The sequence below is a fragment of the Taudactylus pleione genome, unplaced genomic scaffold (genome assembly GCF_031769625.1).
Source record: "Taudactylus pleione unplaced genomic scaffold, aTauple2 ptg000186l, whole genome shotgun sequence".
Lineage (NCBI taxonomy): Eukaryota > Metazoa > Chordata > Amphibia > Anura > Myobatrachidae > Taudactylus > Taudactylus pleione.
In genome coordinates this window covers 10,977,417-10,998,618 of record NW_028284588.1, presented here as the reverse complement: position 1 = coordinate 10,998,618, position 21,202 = coordinate 10,977,417, and positions in this window count along the sequence as shown.

The following is a 21,202-nucleotide window of genomic DNA, read 5'->3' as shown; positions in this document are numbered from 1 at the left end:
AACCTGGAATTGCAGTACGTTCCTTCCCAGCACCTTATGACCAGGTAGCTGGCTACAGGACAGAGACTACACAGGCTCCTTGATACATCAGCATCCAAGTACTCCTGCTTTCAAGCACCTTCTCTAGTGGCAATTGTTTTGCATGGAAGGATCCTGCCCACCCAAGAGATCTCCCCTCTCCTTACACAGGACTAAGGGTAAGTCAAAGCACAGGACGTTGTGACAGTAGACACAACAATGACTTTGTGACAGACTGTGTAATGCATTTTCGATACTGCATAACATCAGCACATGCATATGTGGGTAACGCACGCTATCTCAGCATACGGAAAGGTACTGATATTCCAGATACCCTTATCACCCCAGAAGCATTTCATAACAGGAAGGTGATTACAATTTAAGAACTGCAAGGGTGACGTAGGTACTATACTGTATACCATATGGTGAGTAGCCCTCTAAAGGGGCACACTTACCACCCATACCCGACACAGAGATACATCTGCACAATCACCGTATAATTCTGAGGGGCCACTGTAACTCTTGTAGCTGCAATACGGTGACCCGGGGAAGCAGGTAAACTATGGATAGAGGCACCCTAAAGGAGCCTACTACCTTCCCAGCCATGATTCCAGCCATAGTTCTGTAGCATAATTACAACCATTTTGGTCCTGATTTTTAGTCATTGGAGCACTGTGTCACCTACAAATTAATAAATTCTCTTTTGACAAAAATAGTTGTGAGACATCTGATATTTCCATTTATTTTATCACACATTGACATACGGCTTTCACATAACGTATAGGTGAGTGCTTTGTGTTATTTCAATGATTTAAATACTACACTAGTATTACACTTTTCCTTCTATGCTTCGCAGCAAAATTGTAAATGAGAGAGTGCTATTTGCATTTTATATTATGTGCTATAGTTTTGTGATGCCACAAACTGAGTTTTTTATTATATTGTTTTAAAGCACTAGCATAAAAAAAGCATAAAAAAGTAGTAATGGTGCTGAATGGAGTGCATACTTATATGTAGATCCCTGTAAACATACTTAAAATGTACACACTACCTACTACAAGTAGGATATATAGACTATCAATATTTATTTGACTTTCTTTTTATGCAAAAGAATAATTAAAGGTAGTGGAAAAATAAAACTCAATAAAAATTAAAATGTATTCCCAATGAAAAAATATGGTTACTTTACCTGTGGTCTCCCATCCAAGTACTAACCAGGCCCAACACTGCATAGCTTCCAAGATCAGATGAGTTTGGGCATGTCCTGTGTGGTGTACAGTAGCTGTATATAATATATATTAAATGAGATAGCTTTAGACAACCCATAGACACACAAATGTAATCAATATGTAAAATATGTTCCACAGTGCTATGGGACATATTTTACATGTTGACTACATTTATGTGTCTATGGGTTGTCTCAAGCTATCTGATTCAATATATATATATATATATATATATATATATATATTATACACAGGTTGTCTTGAAAAATCTCCAAGTATGAAGCAAAACGCGTCAACAAAGGATTAATGTGATGTATGCTGAACTACGAGCTGTACTGAACCTACCCCCCCCCAAGCTACTGCCATTTGAAGTGTACAGACTTGCCATCTAATGTGAGGACTCCCAACTGTCTGTATTTGTTGCCTAAGCAGAGAGGCACACACAGAGGCACACACAGCCTGCAGAACTGTGGTCCCCATGTGTACCAGAAGATAGACACTTCATCAATACTGCGTTACCTCTGCTAGGTCCATCAACCCTCTCGGCACACTTGTGTAGTGATGGACAGATGCAGTACGCTTACATGCCGAATACACCTAAATGGCTAGCTTCCCACTATGGATTACTCCAGCTATTCAGAGATCAAAACAGAAGGACACATATACCAACTTAAATTTTTTGGTGAGCATACCAATTGTTTTAATTATTTACACTGACCTTAGAAAAAAAAAATTTTCAAAAGGAGGTACTATCCCCCCATTAAAACTCTCCTCGAGACTGGTACCGGAGTCCATTTCTGGGTACAGGATACAAACAGGATTTTATTTATTATTGCAGCTCAACTTCTGGATACATTTTATATATTTTAATTGCTATGTGAAATGTTACATAAGTCCCCCATTTGTTTTATTATTCCCCTTTGTTAACTTATCTTAAGCCTAAACCTAGAAATAAACACTCAGACACATGTATATGGAATTAAAAGAGGTCGCAGCCATAATTTATTGATCGAATTGAAATTTTAGAATAGTTGGCAAGAAGAAGGCAGTGCTGCAAGGCAACAGCCCGATGGATATTAATAAATATTAGGGGCAGATCCCCGCCCTGCGCAGACCGACCTGAGGCAGTACCATCTTCCGTTAATTGGCCTTGATCCCTCCCTTGGAATGGAAACCAGTTCCCCCCTTTAGGCAGTGACTAACTTGCTACTCTCAAAGGAAAGATGCTACCCCATGCCCTCTTGCGCTAATGATAGGCCACCCAGGAGCACTGCTTCCTGCCAGGCCGCACCTCTACCTGTTGGTGGAAACCACAGACAAATGCACAATGGGACCTCTAAGCCCTCCCCTTAAACCTACAATAGGCTTGTACTCCTCAAGTGACCAATACCTAACCGCACTCCCCCAGCTTTTAACCCTTAACTACCTAACAAAATTACATATCAAACAGGGTGCTTATCTATCCTCAAACTTATTCAAGTATTTGGATGCTTTAAGTCACCCATTTGTTTTATTATTCCCTTTTGTTAACATAACTTAAGCTTAAACCTAGAAATAAACATTCTGACACATGTATTTGGAATTAAAAGAAGTCACAGCCATCATTTATTGATCGAATTTAAATTTTAGAATAGGTGGCAAGAAGAAAGCAGTGCTTCAAGGCCACAGCCCGATGTATACTAATACTAAATAAAAGGGGCAGATCCCTGTCCTGTGCAGATCAAACTGAGGCAGTACCATCCTCCCTTAATTTGCACAGTCTTGACCCCTCCCTTGGAATGGAGATCAGATCCCCCCCTTCAGGCAGTGACCAACTTGCCGCTCTCAATGGAAAGATGCTACCCCAGGCACTCCTGTGCTAATAATAGGCCACCCAGGAGCACTGCTTTCTGCCAAAGCTCGGTTCGTAGAACCAGGCCCGCCACCAATCTGTGACCCTCTTGAACAATAAAGGAAACTGCAGAGGTCACTGATGAACAGCCCTAGCCCCACACCCATGAGGTGTACCCCATCGAGCCTATAAAAGCTCTCATCCTCGTAATGCAAATGTGGGTGTCATATGATGCGTCCACCAACTCTACTACTGACAAAAAGTGCAATGCCATATCAGCTCAATGCTCTTGCACATGCAAAAATCATTGCCTCCCAAGTGTATGACCACCTAGTCAGGGGCCCCAAACTTCTCTTTGCCACCCATAAGGCATCTAACAGGCGCTTCCAGCGCAATCCTCGGAATCCCAACCAACGTACATTACTTGGTCCCAACAAAAGCGGGGCCTGTAATGCTAAGGGGTGCTGGCCCAGTATATATAGGAATGCTCCATGAATCACACCCAACAGTTAGCACTCCTGGACAACCCTGTCAGAAGGTTCACCTAGTCAGAAATTAGTATTTATATAACAACAAACTAGCCCAAGGAAAGGGAAACAATAGTTGGGTGACCCAGATGAGAGTGAAAAATATAAAAACTGTTTGAGGGCAAAACTGAAAAGCCCTTCAACCTCCAAAGTGGCAGTAGGCATAAGGCCCCTGGGTTTCCCAACAACCTCACAAGGAGCACAAATAATTATGCAACTAACCCCTCTTAAATAGGTTCTATAAGCTAACAACTTCCACCGACCTAACTGTTTAATGTGTCAACGAAAGCACCTGCGACCACTGCGCAAGTTGCTGCCCCTATCCTAAATGAATGAGTCACGAAATGCTCTGTAGGAAAACCTAAGTAATAAGACAATTGTGAAACACCCTCATAAACTGAAACCTCGCAAAGGGGTTAGATTAGCATGAATAAACCACTGCCGGCCACCTGGTGGGCGAACATCATAAAAGCACCCTGCAATAGTAACTGGACAAATCACGAGATCTGCATGCGCCGGAATACAAATCCATTGCCCGCTGGCCAGTTGATCTGTCTTAGAACTATGAATTTTGCATAAGATCAATGTCGGCTTAACTACCACACTATCATTAAACCTGATAGCGTGGAAGTCTTATTAGCAGCAACCAATTCTAAAAGTCCAAAAGTAAGTTAATGAAACGGCTAAACTAAAAAAGGGACCACAATCAAATCCTTTAATAGGGCTGGATTTATGAGGCCCCGAGTATTGCCTGTGCTAGCCACCCTAACCCACCCTTTTAATGCCTTGGTTAGTATGAGTGATTGGGCCAGATCTGGCAAACCGTGCAACTTGGAAAAATTATAAATGCCGGATAACGATGCAGAATTAGTCAACTTGGAACAACCCCCTTCATGGCAGTTCCAGACAAACTCTGCCATACAATCATCGACCGTCCTACCTCCCCTCTTTTGGAAGCTAAAAAAAAAAACCCTTCCAATCATACCAAGCCACCATGTAGGTCTTTAAGGTACTAATCTTTAAGGTACTAAGCGCCAGTGACTTCAGAGTGAGGCCCATGATGCCGGCTCGATGATCTGCCAGGCATGGAAGGGGCAGGTTAAACCATGCAAACTAACAGAAGGCGCAAGCAAACGAAACCCGTCCCACTGAAAATGAGATAAGGTGTCCACTATCTCATTTGCAACACCCAGAACATGCCATGCCCTAAACTAAATATTCCTTTGCACACATAGAAGTGTCAAATGCCTCAACAACCGCAATGTCGGAGCTGAGTCCGCCCTTTGATTTTTGACAGGTCGTACCACGCCTAAGTTATCACACCAAAACAGAATTCGCCTATTGCAAAGCTTGTTAGCCCACAGCTAAACCGCCACTACAATTGGCAAAATCTCCAGAAGCAGGATATTCTTGGTTAGGCCCTGAACCCTCCTAGAATCCGGCAAAGGCTCCGTGCACCACTCCCCCTCAAAAAATGCACAAAAACTTAGGAACCTGATGCATTTGTAAACAGTTGAAGTTCGGAATTGGCAACAGTTGCCGGGAGCCATATCCGTACACCGCTGAATTCATGCAGAAAAACCATCCAAACGAGCAGATCTTCTCTTAGATCCAGCGAAATACAGATTAGGTGATGAGGCTTCCTAACCCCTGCTGTGCTCTCTCTCACCATCTACAGAAAAACCCAACCCATAGGTATGACTCTAAATGCGAAATTAAGTAGACCCAAAAGTGACTGCAAGTGTTTTAGCAAAATCTTTTTCACCGAAACTAATGCTTCTAGCAACTCCCCCAAATGCTGCACCTTCACCATAGGCAAGCGGCATAACCCTAGCAAGGTATCGATTTCTATACCCAAATAAAATATGCGCATAACTGGACCCTCCATCTTGTCGTGAGCAACTGGTACTCCCATAACGGCGAACAAGACCTGCAAGGAAAAAGTAAATACTTGCAAACCCGGGTATTTGCTGGCCCCCCTAACAGAAAATCATCATGGTAGTGGGACACACCAGTATGTCCTATACCTGCCTGGACGCATCACTGCAAAAGGAACTAAAAAACTCGAAGAAAGTAGACAAAATGGAACAGCCCATCGGCATACATCTGTCTACTTAATTGAGCCCCACTACTTCAAACCCCCTATACTTAAAGGACTCGGGGTGAAGAGGCAGCAGCCTAAAAGTGGACTTGATATCCGCCTTAGCTAGTAGAGCCCTCCTCCCAAAACCTTGCAATATTTTCAGGGCGTGTTCGAAAGATTGGTAGACGACGCAGCAATATGACGGATCTAATGCGTCGATGACCCACCCCCCCATCTGGGTAAGAGAGATGCTGTATCAGCCTAAATTTACCCAGTTACTTCTTTGGTACTACCCCTAAAGGTGATACACATAAATCCTCCAAAGGGAGGAAAGTAAAAGGGTCTGCACATGCGCCCCAACCTAACAACCAAATCTACCTTACAGCTAAGGACTTCTGGATGGTCACGTGACATATTCCTAACCACGGATATCTCCCATGTCAAAGGTAAATGAAAACACTTGCTAAAACCTTGCAACAAAAAAGGCTTCTTCCTCCCCAAGTGGATAACAACACAACCAGCTCCTCAAAACCCTCAAATTAATCGACGGTCCTTTACTTAACACCTCCGTGCTGCTTGTAGCACTATTCTCCTTGATATGCCCCTGTGCCGCAGACCCGCCCACACTCCTTAGCTGAGTGACCACTCCCACAGAGCATGCAGGTATGCCTGTATCTACACCCTGCTCCATTATTACACTGTGCATTGTTAAATGCATAGCACTTCCCGCGACCGATGCCAGCAGATCCGTGGCGGGCCATAAAGGGCTGCTTCCGACCAGCCGAGGAATCCGCAGGAGTGCGAGGCAGTTGATTGACTTCAAGCCAAACCTCAACGTCCTTGAACCTGAATAGAAACACTGCCTGCCCATCCTGCTTTATCCTACACATCTCGTCAAAATGACGCCAAGTGGTACCTTTAGCTGACGAGTGCATGCCATGTACAATGTGCATGTATTTTAACACATTCATATACTCTCCAGGCCTTAACTCCAGGTAACAAGACACAAACACATACATACCTGCTAACCAATTCTGGTACTAACGACGGGCTTCCTCTGCAACTGCTCCAGCTGACTTGACCCGATCTAATGCCTATTTGGCGTCCGCTGTAATAGTGAACATATCTACAAATTTACATTTCTTAATCCGCTCCCTAACCTGAGATATTAAGCCCCTAAGGATGGCCATGTTCGCGCAATGAATCGTATCCCCTGCTGCATCTGGTACCCTAGTTGCTGACACTGTGTGAGATTTCTTAGGTCTCCCGCTCTTTCCCTCAATTTCCTGCGCTCAGTGACGTATAAGCCTGCGTGGCCTACCAGATGAACTAGAAGATTTGCTGGAATCATCTGAGGATGGGGAATGAGCGCTGCATAATAAGAGAATACAATGCTCACTGAATCCAGATGCCGAAGGACCAGTGACCGCCTCCTGCATGCCCACAACCTGTCCCTCAGTGCACAGTGTGCCCACTACAACTTGACTCAAAGTCGGTGCCGCATAGGTTGTCCGTGTGAATTCTTCGATGGACCTGGATTCCTCAGAAATGGTGACCTGGGGACTTGAAGGAATGACATGTGAGACAAATGGTACAGAACATCTCTCTGCAGGAGGTGGGGCAGGGGTGGTAGGAGAAGGCAGGGGAAGAAGAGCAGGTGATGGTGGGAGTGTCGGCTGCAGGGGAAGTGGGGGAAGGAAGGGGTGGCAGGGGGTGCAGCATCAAAGGATTTTTGGGATACTTTGCTACTGGGGGGGGATGGCTGGCACAGTGGAAGTTGATAAGCCTGGTAGTAAGCTACTGCTCCATGCAAAAAGGGAGCTGACCCACAGTATGCAGTGGTCACGGTGTACTGCACCAGAGTGGGGAAAGGGTTCTGGTGGTGGCTGGTAATGGGCTGCCAACTGCAAGGAGGGTGGGGAGGCCCAGTGGCAGAAAAATAAGTAGACCAGCCAGACTGACGTGGACCGATGGGATCCTGCAGGACCGAGTTACCCAGTTGCCTGCCTAAAACCGCCAACGACATGGGGGTGTAACCCCCATTCATTAGTGTGGGGGATGCAGAAGGGAGAAAGTTGTGAGGGAGGATGCTTGGAGCCCCAGTAATGGCAGACCTCCAAGCAGAAAATACACTAAGGGGGAATCCCTGGGGCTGAACAGGAGTGGAGAGGCATGTACTGTGGAAATGGGCCCCAGCTCCTAAAAAAGTGTGGGTGGGGGAGGTCCCAGCTAACCTACAGTGTCCACTGACACTCTGCTTGCATCCCCTTAAGATGGCCGCCATGCACCCTGTGGGCGGAGCCAACCACTGGTGCAGGGTGCGGGATAGCCTGATAAGGGGAGAGGGGGGATGGTTAGCAGGGGCCGCCTTAGCTATTTGCGGTGCCACTGAAGATCCAGGCAGTGATGGTGGCTGGGGAGCACATCGGCATGCCAGGGGCTCTAACGTGCGTAACCAGAATACGTGCAGGCACGGCATCATGGCCTGCTGCAGGCCACGTGCCAAGCCTGGAAGGGGCTGGAGCATCAAGCAACGGGGAGGTGGGGCAGAGCGCCTGGAATGGGCATTCTGAGATGTGATAAGAGGCCTTAGGCTGATAGGAAGGAGGACAGGGGGAAAGCTGGAAGAGTAAGTGGGGAAAATAGGAGTGCAAAAAAGGAGGACAGGAGGGTGGTCTGGGGGAATATGAATAGACAGAAATAAGGAAAGGTGACAGAAAAAGGAGGATAAGGTGGAATATGAGACGTGTGTGTGATAAAAGGAAAAGAAATGAAAATTATAGAAAGATAAATTAGTAAATAAACTTCGTGAAACACTAAGCCAGCCTGTTGAATAAACTGAAAAGGGGAAGATGGCCCCTCTCACCAGGCTATTTATATAGGACCTCTAAGCCCTTCCCTCAAAGCCTACAGTAGGCTTATACTACTCAAGTGACCAATACTCCCCCCCCCCCAAGTTTTTAGCCCTTAACTACCTAACAAAATTACATATCAAGCAGGGTACTTATCTATCCTCAAACTTATTCAGGTATTGGGATGTTTTTTTATGCACTGTGTTATGTGTCAAAATACATGTTATAGATTTAAATGAAGCCTTGTTTCTATCTCGATCGAGCATATTTAATATCACCATCAGTGCAGTCCTCTTTATTTGTATTTTTTTCTTGCCAGCTAGCTGACTTAATTGGCCTTGCTGCAGCTTTGGTGCACAATTTAACCTAAATTAGATTTTGTGTAAGTGCCTGGACAATCAGTGGTCAGTATCTGTTTAGCTGTTTTCTCTTTTCTTTATGTTCTGAAAACTACATTTTTTCATCCCCATTGTTTGCTGGAACAGCAGAAACTCCAGCATTCCCAACAAAATAAAAAACTGGAAGCATGCCCCAAAGCAAACCATCCATGTTATTAGTACAAACAACCCACGTCTATTTCTCCCATGGTATAAATGGGACTGTTGAGTGTTATGGAAGATTTGCATAAATGATGAGGGATATGTTAAATTAGACAAAGAATATAATATTTTGAGAACTTCGACTTTAAGAAAATGTTTCACTTTAGTGTTTTTTTCTGTGTTGTCTCCTTTATTTTCTATACCTCTCTTTGTATTGCTTTCCCTTTCACATGACACTACTATTACATTACTCAAGAAAGTTGCTAAGATATTATGCCCAATCAGTACACCTATCATTTGAACTTCTTGATACCCCATTTACACCGGTTTGGGTCTTCCCACCAGACTTGGATCTCAAAAGGAGGCAAAACATCATCCTCCCGCTGTCGGATTCTCATGGGTTTTTGGATCCTATAAAGGTCCCCATGCTCACTGCCATTTTCATTCTGGCTATGGAGAGTGAAGAGGAAGCTAGAGAGGGGCTGTGCTGTTGTTGTCCATAGCAGCTGTGCTGTTGCCTTGCATAGGGGTTGGCTGCTGTTGTCATAGATGCTAGCTGCTGTTGTCTATAGGGGCTAGCTGCTGTTGTCCATAGTAGCTAGCTGCTGTTGTCCATAAGGACTGGCTGGGCTGTGCTGTTTGTCCATTAGGCCTGTGTTGTTGTCTAAATGAACTGTGCTGCAGAAAGAAGAGGGGGGCTTCAGTGGCTCCTGCACTGCAGTCCATAAAGGGGTGCTGCTGTGTTGTCCAGGGGGTGCTCTGTCCATCACTCCAGTGTGCAAAAAGCAATAATTAAAAGAGTGTTTTTTTTCTGTTTGTGTGTTATCAACAACGTAGCTGTAACAGGTGTGCTGTCTGTGTCATTAATCAAGGGGCTGCTGCCTTGTTCAGGGCTGGCTCTCCCCCCGAAGTGCAAAAAAAAAAATATTAATAAGTGGGGGTTTTTTCTGTGTGTGTGACCACATTAGCCACGCTTATCACTAGCGTAGCTGCACAGGGGTGCTGCCTGTGTCATTTATCAATGGGCTGCTACCTCATTCAGGGGTGTTCTCCCCCCAGTGTAAAAAAAAAAAAATTAATAAAAGTGTTTTTTTTGTGTGTGTGTGTGTGTGTGCGCGTTAGCCGCACTTATCAACAACATTGCTACACCAAGCGTGCTGCCTGTGTCATTAATCAAGGGGCTGTTGCATTGTTCAGGGGTGCTCTCCCCCTCTCAAGTGCAAGAAAAAAAATATTAATAAGTGTTTTTTTTTTCCCTGTGTGTGTGCGCGTTAGCCACACTTATCAGCAATGTAGCTGCACAGGGGTGCTTACTGTTTCATTTATCAAGGGGCTGCTGACTCGTTCAGGGTGGCTCTCCCCCCAATGTGAAAAAAAAATATTTAAAGTGCTTGTTAGCCGCACTTATCAACAACATAGCTGCGCCAAGCGTGCTGCCTGTATCATTAATCAAGGGGCTCCTGCCTTGTTCAGGGGTGCTCTCCCTTTCCCCAAGTGCAAAAATAGTTGGGTTTTTTGTGTGGTTGTGTGCGTTAGCTGCAACTTAGCTATGCTATAATTGATTGGTGACATGGCTGCAAGACCACAGTGAGTATGGAGGACAGTCACATGACAGGAAAGCAGGAACCACATACCAGTCTTGTAGCTGCTGGCAGCAGTCATGATGATGATGCAAGGCTGTCAACATCATCTTTGACAGCCAATGCCCCAGGGCTTAAGACAGGGCATGTAAAATCAACTTTTACTGTTAAAGAAAAAAAAAATCTAAAGCTAAATTGGCTTTAGAGAAACTAAAAATTACCAATATACCATTCACTACACGAAGTGGCATGGAATGGATAAGGCCTTGGCCTTTATTTATGACTGGTGGTTCTAGTTGTGAAGATTTAGGCCCTTCTGCTTGTAGTAGACATATAAAAAAATCAAAATTGTTAAGATGAGTAAGACACTGGAATCAACTGTGTGCCCCAAAAAAATCACAAATCCTCAAGGAGAGTGCAAGTGTGTCCGCGGTTGCAATGTGTGTGCCTGACCTTTCAAATAGTATACTTAAATAGGATCCTCCTTCCAACATTTGTGTGCCCTCTGTAAAAGGGCAGTCAACATATTGCTGATGTAGAAATTGAGGATGCTTCTGTGGAATTGCACCAGGAGGATGAGGATGATATTCCTGTAGTAATTGGCTGCTGCCACTAATAAGGATGATGAGGATGATGCCGAGGAGGATGTTGTTTGTGCAAATCAGGCAACAGTTGTTGCCCATGATATAAAAAAGCCCATTGTCATAACAGGGCAAAAGACGAAAATATCCACCTCTCATGTGTGGAATTATTTCCACCCAAATCTGGACAACAACTGTCAAGCCATCTGTACCTTTTGCAAAGCAAGAGTGAGTAGAGGTAAGGACCTTGACCATCTAGGAACCTCCTCCCTCTTGCGTCACTTGCAGCGCATTCATTAAAAGTGTTTGCAAAATGTCAGTGTCACCTAACTGCTACCTCCTCTCTGTTACATCCAAGTGCCTGCGATCTCCACCACTAACACCTGCATCATCAACATCCTCAGTCTTCATCGGAAGTAGACCTGCATCCAATTTCTGAAGAAGAATGACTGACTCATCTCCTATCCATGATTCCACAGAAGGATCCTTGACTGCTACGCCTGTTACTGCTGGTGCTGCTGTTGCTGTGAGTGTATTTTCATCCAAGAAGGGGACCAGGTGGAAGACTACTTGTAGTACTTTAACAAAACAATTGACTGTCTAACAATCCGTTGCAAGGGGGAGCAAGTATGACAGCAGTCACCCAGTTGCACAGCGGATTTCTGATGCCCAGGGGCAGATTGGCCGTTATATTCAGCGGGATAAATCCCAGTGGGCCGATTGGTCTGTGGGGCAGCTTGTGATCTGTGGCCCCCCCCCCCCGAATCACGTCACAGGCTGTCCCTGTTTTGCATGACAGGCAGCCCATCGGCTGCCTGTCACAGCTAGTAAAGCGGCCAGCCTTTCTCATGTGAAGAAGAGGCTTTCCTTTTAAGTCCCCACCCAGGGAAAGTGCTGCTTCCTCTTACGCCAGACAACAAGCACCACAGAGGAGGAGTGGATCCATGGCCGGTGGCGGTAAGTAAGTATCTCTGCCTGTCTGCCTGCTAGCCCTAATTGCCTCATCTCCACTCTCTCCTCTACACAGGCTGTGAAGTTAAACTGTAACTTCACAGCCTGGGGAGGGGACAGAATGAAGAGGAAACAATCAGGGCTGGCTGCCTGGGAGACTCAGGGACCTAGTTAGTTCAACTACTGTAGAGGGGAAGCAACTAGGCAGGAGAGGAGACAATCGGGGCTTGGGGTTGAAGGGGAGGTCTTTTACATAGTTCCAGCCCTGGCGGACTGTCAGCACATTGTTAGACTGCTGCCAGGTACCACTCTGTCTCACAGCCCTCCTCTTCACTGCTCTGTGCTGTGTGTGACCAGAGAGAGGAGCCCTCAATGCTGACTGAAAGGTGAGGGCCATTGGTAAGGAAGGGGGTGTGGTGGTGTTGTGTATATCATAAAGGCTGTGTGCTTTGTGAATGCATAATAAATAAGTCTGTGTCTCAGTAAGTACTGTCTGTGTCAATAAGTGGTGTCTGTGTCTGTAATTGGTGTAAGTACTGTCTGTGTCAGTAAGTGGTGTAAGTACTGTCTGTGTCAGTAAGTGGTGTCTGTGTCAGTAAGTGGTGTAAGTACTGTCTGTGTCAGTAAGTGGTGTCTGTGTCAGTAAGTGGTGTCTACAAGTGGTGTAAGTACTGTCTGTGTCAGTAAGTACTGATCAATGTCAGTAAGTGGTGTCTGTGTCAGTAAGTTGCATCTGTGTCAGTAACGGGTGGATGTCAGTAATTGTGTCTGTTTCAGTAAGTGTCTTTTTCTGTGTCAGAAAGTGGTATCTGTCAGTAAGGGCACTGTGGACCTCATTCAGAGGCGGTCGTTAGTTGCAAGCAGTCACACTGAATCAGGGCGGCTGCTTGCATCCTGAACGACTGCCTCCTTTTTGATCGCTAAGCTGTGGGTTAACATCCACAGCTCTAGCGACCAACATGGGTGATGGTCGCAATGGTCAAGACCATCGCGACCATCGGGGCTTACGACCAGACCCTAAGGTTGGGTCTGGGCACTCATAAGCCCCAGGGAGTTCCTGATAGGAAGCTACCCACTGACATCAGCAATGATGTCAGTGGGGCCGCCCCCAAATTGTAAGCGTTCCGGCGGGAACACCTCCGTTTGGGCAGGCACGCCCCCTGCCCGCCTCCCAAATGGGGCGAGCTGTCACTCACCATCAACAGCTCGCCCCGTCTGCTGTGAGACCCCTAGCGATGGAGCATCCATCGCTAGCCGGGTCTCATGCATGCGCACAACGGAGCCGGCTCCATCGTGCACGTGACCAGTGGGGCAACATCGAGTTGGTTGCGAGTGCTCAGCACTTGCGACCGACTCTGAATGACCCCCTGTATGTGTGTGCATGTGTATGTGGCTATGAGGACCCTGTGTGTATGCGGCTATGGGTGTCATGTGTGTGTTCATGGCTATGGGTGTCCTGTGTGTGTGTGTGGCTATGGGGGCCTCGTGTGTGTGGCTATGGGGCCCCTGAGTGTGTGTGGCTATGGGGACCCTGTGTGTGTGGCTATGAGGACAGTGTCTGTGTGTGGCCATAGGGTCCTGTGTGTGCGGCTATATGTGCCATGTGTGTGTGCAGCTATGGGGGCCCTGTGTGTGTGCGGCTATGGGGGACCTGTGTGTGTGCATCTATAATGGCAGTGTGTGTGGGAAGCTATGATGACAGTGTCTGTGCATAAAATTGCATGCAGGTGAGGAAGTGGGGCCCCAAAGTGATATTTTGCTTAGGGCCCGATGAGGTCTAAATCTGCCTTTAGATGGGGGCAGGTGGCTATTCTGTACTTGTCTGGGGGGGTGGGAGAATGATGATCTGTCTGTCTGAGAGGGGGGTTATTCTGTACTAAGAACACATGTTCTGTCTGAGGGGGAGGGGGCAATTTTGGGGATGTAGTTAATGTCCCGACGATTGGGATGCTGGCTGCCAAAATTCCAGCACCGGAATCCCAATCTGCAACAGAAGCATGACTGGGGATGCCGAGGCTGGAATCCCAGCAGCCAGCATGCCAATCGTAAGGACATCGGAACAAGGTATGTATCATCTGCAGGGGGGAGGGTTAGGGTTAGGCTGCAGGAGAGTAGAGGTTAGGGTTAAGCTCCAGGCAGGGGGGGTTAGGTTCAGGCACCACTAGAGGGAGGTTAGGGTTAGGCACTAAGGGGAGGGTTAGGTTTAGGCACTTACCAGTAGGGGTAGGGTGCGGGGTAGGGAGAGTTTGTATTAGGGTACAAAAAACAAGGGTTAGGGGGTAAATAGGACAGGGGAACAGTACTCACCATTCCCCTGTCGGGATTGGAAACATCGGGATGCCGCTGTCAGTGTACTGACAGCCAGCACCCCATCCATCGGTATTTCATACCGATTCCCAATTTTGTGCTAAGGGGAGTTGATGATCTGGGGGAGGGGGGATTTGCTGTACTAGTGGGAGATGACCTGTCTGTGGGGCATCATCTTCTGTACTAGGGGGAGATGATCTGTCTGTGGGGGGGTAATCTGCTGTACTAGGGGGAGATGATCTGTCTGTGGGAGGGATCTGCTGCACTAGGATGAGATGATCTGTCTGTGGGGGAGGGTGATATTGTTTGCTAAGGGATGATCTGTCTGTGGGGTGTGAGAAAGGGGGGCTATTCTGTGGGCCGAGAACAAGATACACCCTCTGTGCTGTGTGGCAGCCTTGAGGGCTGAAAAGTCTCTGGTGATGATGCACCTGTTACGCACAATGACACTGAGATCCAACCAATGTTGCCGGGTTGACACTGGCATTGGTACACCAGATAGCGCACTTTGGATGCTGAGGTGCAGCCAATATCACCGGGTTGACACTGGCATTGGTACACTGGATTGCGCACCTTGGACGCTGAGGTGCGACCAATGTTGCCAGGTTGATACTGGTGTTGGTACACTGGATTCTGCACCTTGGATGCTGAGGTGTGGCCAATGTTGCTGGGTTGACACTGGCGCTGGTAAGCTGAGTTGCATACTCGGATGTGAGTGCACTCTGGCCCACTGGGATGACACAAGCGGCTGAGGACAGAGATGCACACTGTGCCGCCTAGATGACACAAGCAGCAAACAGCAGATGTAATGCAGATCGTGCTGCCTGGATGGAACAAACAGCAGAGAAGAGACATGGCAAACTGGAATCTGGAACTCGACTGAAAAAACAGGAGACCTGCCACAACTGGAAACACGTGAAAAACCTATCACCGGCATCAAAGCAATGTTCACAGCAGCAGGATATGGACTCAGGAGCCAATCCAGATCAGCCCCAGCATGACAGACAGGAGGTAGGCAGAGTCTCAATGAATGCTGGCCCAGCATTCGCCTTGGACAGGATTAGCAGTGCAGCAGCTTGTGACAGTACCCCCCCTTGACGAGAGGTTAAGGAACCACTAGACCCAGGTTTGTCAGGAAAGTTCTTTAAAAAAAATTTCCTCAGGGTAGGAGCATGCAATGATCTTTCCAGAATCCAGGAATGTTCCTCCAGTTAATACCCTTTCCAGTGCACAAGGAACTGGAGACAGCCTCTGGAAATTCTGGAGTCCAAGATTCTTTTCACAACAAATTCCTGGCATCCCTTAACAAGAACTGGTAGAGGTCTGACTGAATATTTGGGAGAAAATCTGGTGGAGAGGAAAACTGGTTTCAGAAGAGAACAGTGGAAGGTGTTATTAATCCTGAGGGTCCTGGGTAACTTTAGTTGGAAAGCCATAGGATTCACTTGAGCAATGATTCTGAACGGCCCGATGAACTTGGGTACCAACTTCTGTGATCTCTGGCGTAAGTTGATGTTCTTGATGGACAGCCAAACCAAGTCCCCCACTTTGAGACTGCAAGGCCTATGATGTCTGTCTGCCCAGACCTTGGAATGACCAGATGACTTAAGAAGAGACTGATGAACTCTCTTCCAGACCCACCGTAACCTGGAGACCAACAAAGAAGAAGAAGGAGTTGAGGTTTGATGAAGTCTCAAAGGAATTGCTCCTTGGATGAATCCCAAAATTGCAGAAAAATGGAGATACTGAGGAATTGGAATGGCAGGAGTTGTTGTAGGCAAATTCAGAAAATGGCAAAAGAAATACCAAGGTGTTCTGACATTTGGCAATGAAGCAATGGAGATACTGCTCCAGAGATTGATTGGCCCACTCCATCTGCCCATTGGACTGTGGATGGTACCCCGATGACAGGCTGATATTGATGTTCAGATCAGCACAAAAGCACCTCCTGAATCTAGCAATAAATTGGGTACCAACATCAGATACGATGTCTAAGGGAAGCCCATGTGGTCTAAAAACATGCAGAACAAAAAGAACTGCCAGTTCTTTGACTGAGGGTAATTTGCTGAGAGGAACGAAATGTACCATCTTGGAAAATCTGTTGACAATGGTCCAGATGACCATACAGCGGGAAGAAGACGAAAGGTCCACCTCAAAGTCCATTGCCATATGTGTCCATGGTTTAAGCGGAGTTGGTTAATGGACACAACAGACCAGCAGTAGAGGTATGGAGAGTCTTGTTTCTAGAATAGACATCATAAGCTGCCACAAACTCATGAACATCTCGAGACATGGACTGCCACCAGACAGAGCAGGAAAGAAGTTCAAGAGTCTTGGTGACACCTGGATGACCCACAGCCTTGGATGAGTGGAAATCCATAAGAACTACCTTGCGAGATCTTTCTGGAACAAAATTTAATCCTCGGGGCATTTCTGGAGGAGCTTCAGACTGACACTGTCTAAGAGAGTCTGCCAAAGTTCTTGTCAACACCAAATTAATCCAAGCAGATGGGATGATGGTATCCTCTCCATCAGTAGGACATTGGTCAACAGAAAAACTATGAGAAAGGGCATCTGCCTTCACATTTTTAGACCCTGGCCGAAAAGAGATGGTAAAATTGAAGCAGGTGAAGAACAAGGCCCATCGCGCTTGTCTGGAATTCAATCTTTTGGCAGACTCAATATAAGCCAGATTTTTATGATCCGTCAATACAGACACCACATGGTTAGCCCCCTCTAACCAGTGGCGCTAATCCTCAAACGCCCACTTGATGGCCAGACGCTCTTGGTTGCCCTCATCATAATTTCTCTCTGCTAACTGAAATTTCCAAGAGAAAAAGGCACAAGGATTCAAATCCAAATCCCTCTGGGAAAGAATTTCCCCCTACTCCAACATCAGAAGTGTCTACTTGCACCACAAAAGGAAGGTCAGGATTGGGATGTCAGAGAACAAGAGCAGAAACAAACGCCATCTTGAGATGATTGAATGCCTGCGCAGTTTTTGGAGACCTATTACAGACATCTGCCCCTTTCTTGGTCAAGTCTACGATAGGAGAGACAATTGTGGAGAAGGACTTGATGAATTGGTGGTAATAGTTTGAGAATCCAAGAAACCGCTGTATGGCCTGTACAGATGTGGGTTGTTCCCAATCTAGGACAGCCTTCACCTTACTTGGGTCCATGGAAAATCCCCAAGAGGAAATTATGCAACCCAAGAAGGAGATCCTCTTCCACCTCGAATTCACACTTTTCCAACTTGGCGTACAAATTATTATCAAGGAGTCTTTGCAGTACCAGTCTCATGTCTTGTTGATGTTGTTCCATGGACTTGGAAAATATGTGAATGCCGTCCAAGTAAACAACAGCAAAGACCCCCAGGAAATCTCTCAAGATCTCATTAATAAAGTCTTGGAAGATGGCTGGTTCATTGGACAGACTGAAATGCATAACTAAATACTCAAAATGCCCCAAGTGGGTGTTGAAAGCCATCTTCCATTCATCTCCTTCATGGATGCGAATGAGGTTGAAGGCTCCACACAAGTTATATTTAGAAAAGATAGATGCCTCCCGTAATTGGTTGAACATGACAGAGATCAATGGCAAAGGATAGGCATTTTTCACAGTAATTTTATTTAGTCCCCGAAAGTTGATGCAGGGCCAGAGAGATCCATCTTTATTCTGGACAAAAAAGAAACTGGCACCTACCGGGTACTTGGATGGCCGAATTAATCCTTTCTCAAGAGAATCCTGGATGTATTCTTGCATAGCCTTATTTTCAGGAACAGACAAGGTGTATAGCCTACCTTTGGGAAGTCTGACATCAGGTAGCAGATCGATGGCACAATCAAAGGGTCTATTTCTTTTTAGAGAAGACTTTCACCAGATCACAATATGGGGCCAGAATCGTAGGAGTTTGTGCTGAAACGACTGCTGCAAGATGAACTGGACAAGATAAACAATGAACAAAACAGGAGGAATCCCACTGAAGAATCTCCCCAGTCTGCCACTGGATGACTGGATTGTGCTTCTTTAGTCATGGTAAACCCAGTACAATGGGAGGCATCGGGCACTGGAGGAGAAGAAAACAAAGTACTTCTTGATGAAGAGCACCAACTGTCAACTGTATAGGTGGTGTCTGGAAGGAAATGGGAACTGAAGAAAGATTCCTACCATCGAGGCCAACAACTGTGACTAGGTTATCCAGATGTTCAGGAGAAAGTCCCAAGGTCTCGAAGAATGCCTGGTCCATAAAACTTTCTGCGGCCCCACTATCAATAAAGGCAGAGACTGAGATCTGGCTGTATGAAGACTTGAGCAAGGTGGGGAAAAGGACTGTATTTCTTGGAGAAATGAATGAAAGGCCTAGATGCAACTCTCCACAACCAACTAGACCCTGCCACAAGGGTCTCGTCGCAAGCCCGATGGTCGCAATGGTCTTGACCATCGAGACCATCTTCCTGGCTGCTCGCTATAACTGTGGGTGGTCAAAAAGTAAGAGGGATGGCCCTGATTCAGAGCGAGCGCTCTGTCAGAGCGTCTGGCTCTGAATCAGGGCCTCTGTACAGTAAGAGCCGAGAAAAAGGAATCCATGGTCTGAAGAGCCGTTGAAATGGAGGGGAGACTGAATGCCCAAGTCTGTGGGTCCCCTTGCTGGAGGGAAATCACAACCCCAACTCACTGGACCTCGGAACCTGAGGACTGAGGCCTGAACCTAAAGTAAAGTTTGCAACTTTCTTTAAAATTGACAAAATCCTTGCGACTCCCCGCAAAACGGTCGGACAGATTAAGTTTGGCCTCGCAAACTGTTGGATGGGTGGGTGCAGCCCGCATCTCCTCATCCTTAATAGAAAGTTCCTGTACTTTCTGGGTAAGCACCTGAACCTGTTCTGCCAGAATTTGTGCCGGATTCTTTCCGAGTTCCATGACTAATCCCTTATACATTTTTTAGGGCCGGTGATAATGTTAGGCACAGAGGGTTAGTCAGGCAGATTTAGGTAGTACTCTTGGCAAGTAGTGGCCTGTGGCCGTAAACAAGATGCAGTCTTGGGGCTGTTTGACAGCCTTTATGGCTGGCTAGTTGTGGCAGCCTTGAGGGCTGGTTACTCTTGGCTTGTTGCGGCCTGTGGGCCGAGGACAAGGTGCAGCCTTTGGGCTGTGTGGCAGCCTTGAGGGCTGGTATGTCTTGGCTTGTTGCAGCCTGTGGGATGAGAACAAGATGCAGCCTTGAGGGCCGAAAAGTCTCTGGTGATGATGTGCCTGGTTATGCACTATGACACTGAGATGCGACCAATGTCGCCGGGTTGACACTGGCACTGGTATGCTGGATTGCGCACTTTGGATGTTGAGTTGTAACCAAAATCGCCGGGTTGACACTGGCGTTGGTACACTGGATTGCGCACCTTGGACACTGAGGTGCGAACAATGTTGCTGGGTTGACACTGGCACTGGTACACTTGGTTGCAATCTCGGATGTGAGTGCACTCTGTGCCGCTGGGATAACACAAGCAGTTGAGGACCGAGATGCACACCATGTCACCTAGATGACACAAGCAGCAAACAGCAGATGTAATGCGGAACACCAGGATAGAAACAAATGGCAGAGAATAGACATGGCAAACTGGAATCTGGAACTCGACTGAACAAACAGGAGACTGGCCACAACCGGAAACACATGAAAATGCTATCACCGGCATTGGAGCAATGTTCACAGCAGCAGGATATGGACTTAGGAGCCAATCCGAATCAGCCCCAGAATGACAGACAGGAGGTAGGCAGAGTCTCAACGAATGCTGGGCCGGTGTTCGCCTCGCACAGGATTAGCAGTGCGGAGGCTTGTGACAATGGCATGATGTCCTCCTTCAGTTTCTGAGGCTGCCAGGAAAAAAATAGTAAGAGACCCACTGCTGGTGGTGATGCAAATCATTCGGCAAAACCTGATGATGACATCTGGTCAGGTCTGAAAGAACTGCCTACAATTACTGACATGTCTACCGTGACTTCCTCTGAAACGGTCACCATTCAGAGGATGGTTGATGTCTATTTTAGAGATTACATCCAAATAGGCATGTCAGAATGTCTGTTTCACTACTGGCAGGAAAAAGAGGCAATTTGGATGCCCTTACACAAATTTGCTTTGCTTTATTTAAGTTTCCCACCCTCCAGTGTGTACTCCGAAAGAGTTTTCAGCACAGCTTGGAACCTTGTCAGCGATCGGCATAGGAGGTTACTTCCCCTAAATGTGGAAATGGTGATATACAGTCAGGTCCATAAATATTGGGACATTGACAGAATTTTCATATTTTGGCCTCTATTCACCACCACAATGGCTTTGAAATGAAACAAACAAGATGTGCTTTAACTGCAGACTTTCAGATTTAATTTGAGGGTAATTACATCCAAATTGGGTGAATGGTGTAGGAATTACAACAGTTTCAATATGTGCCTCCCACTTTTTAAGGGGCCAAAAGTAATGGGACTATCAACTCAAAAGCTATTTCATGGACAGGTGTGGGCTATTCCCTCGTTATTTCATTATCAATTAAGCAGGTAAAAGGTCTGGAGTTGACATTTGCATTTGGAATCAGTTGCTGTCAACTCTCAATATGAGATCCAAAGAGCTGTCACTATCAGTGAAGCAAGTCATCATTAGGCTGAAAAATCAAAACAAACCCATCAGAGAGATAGCAAAAACATTAGGTGTGGCCAAA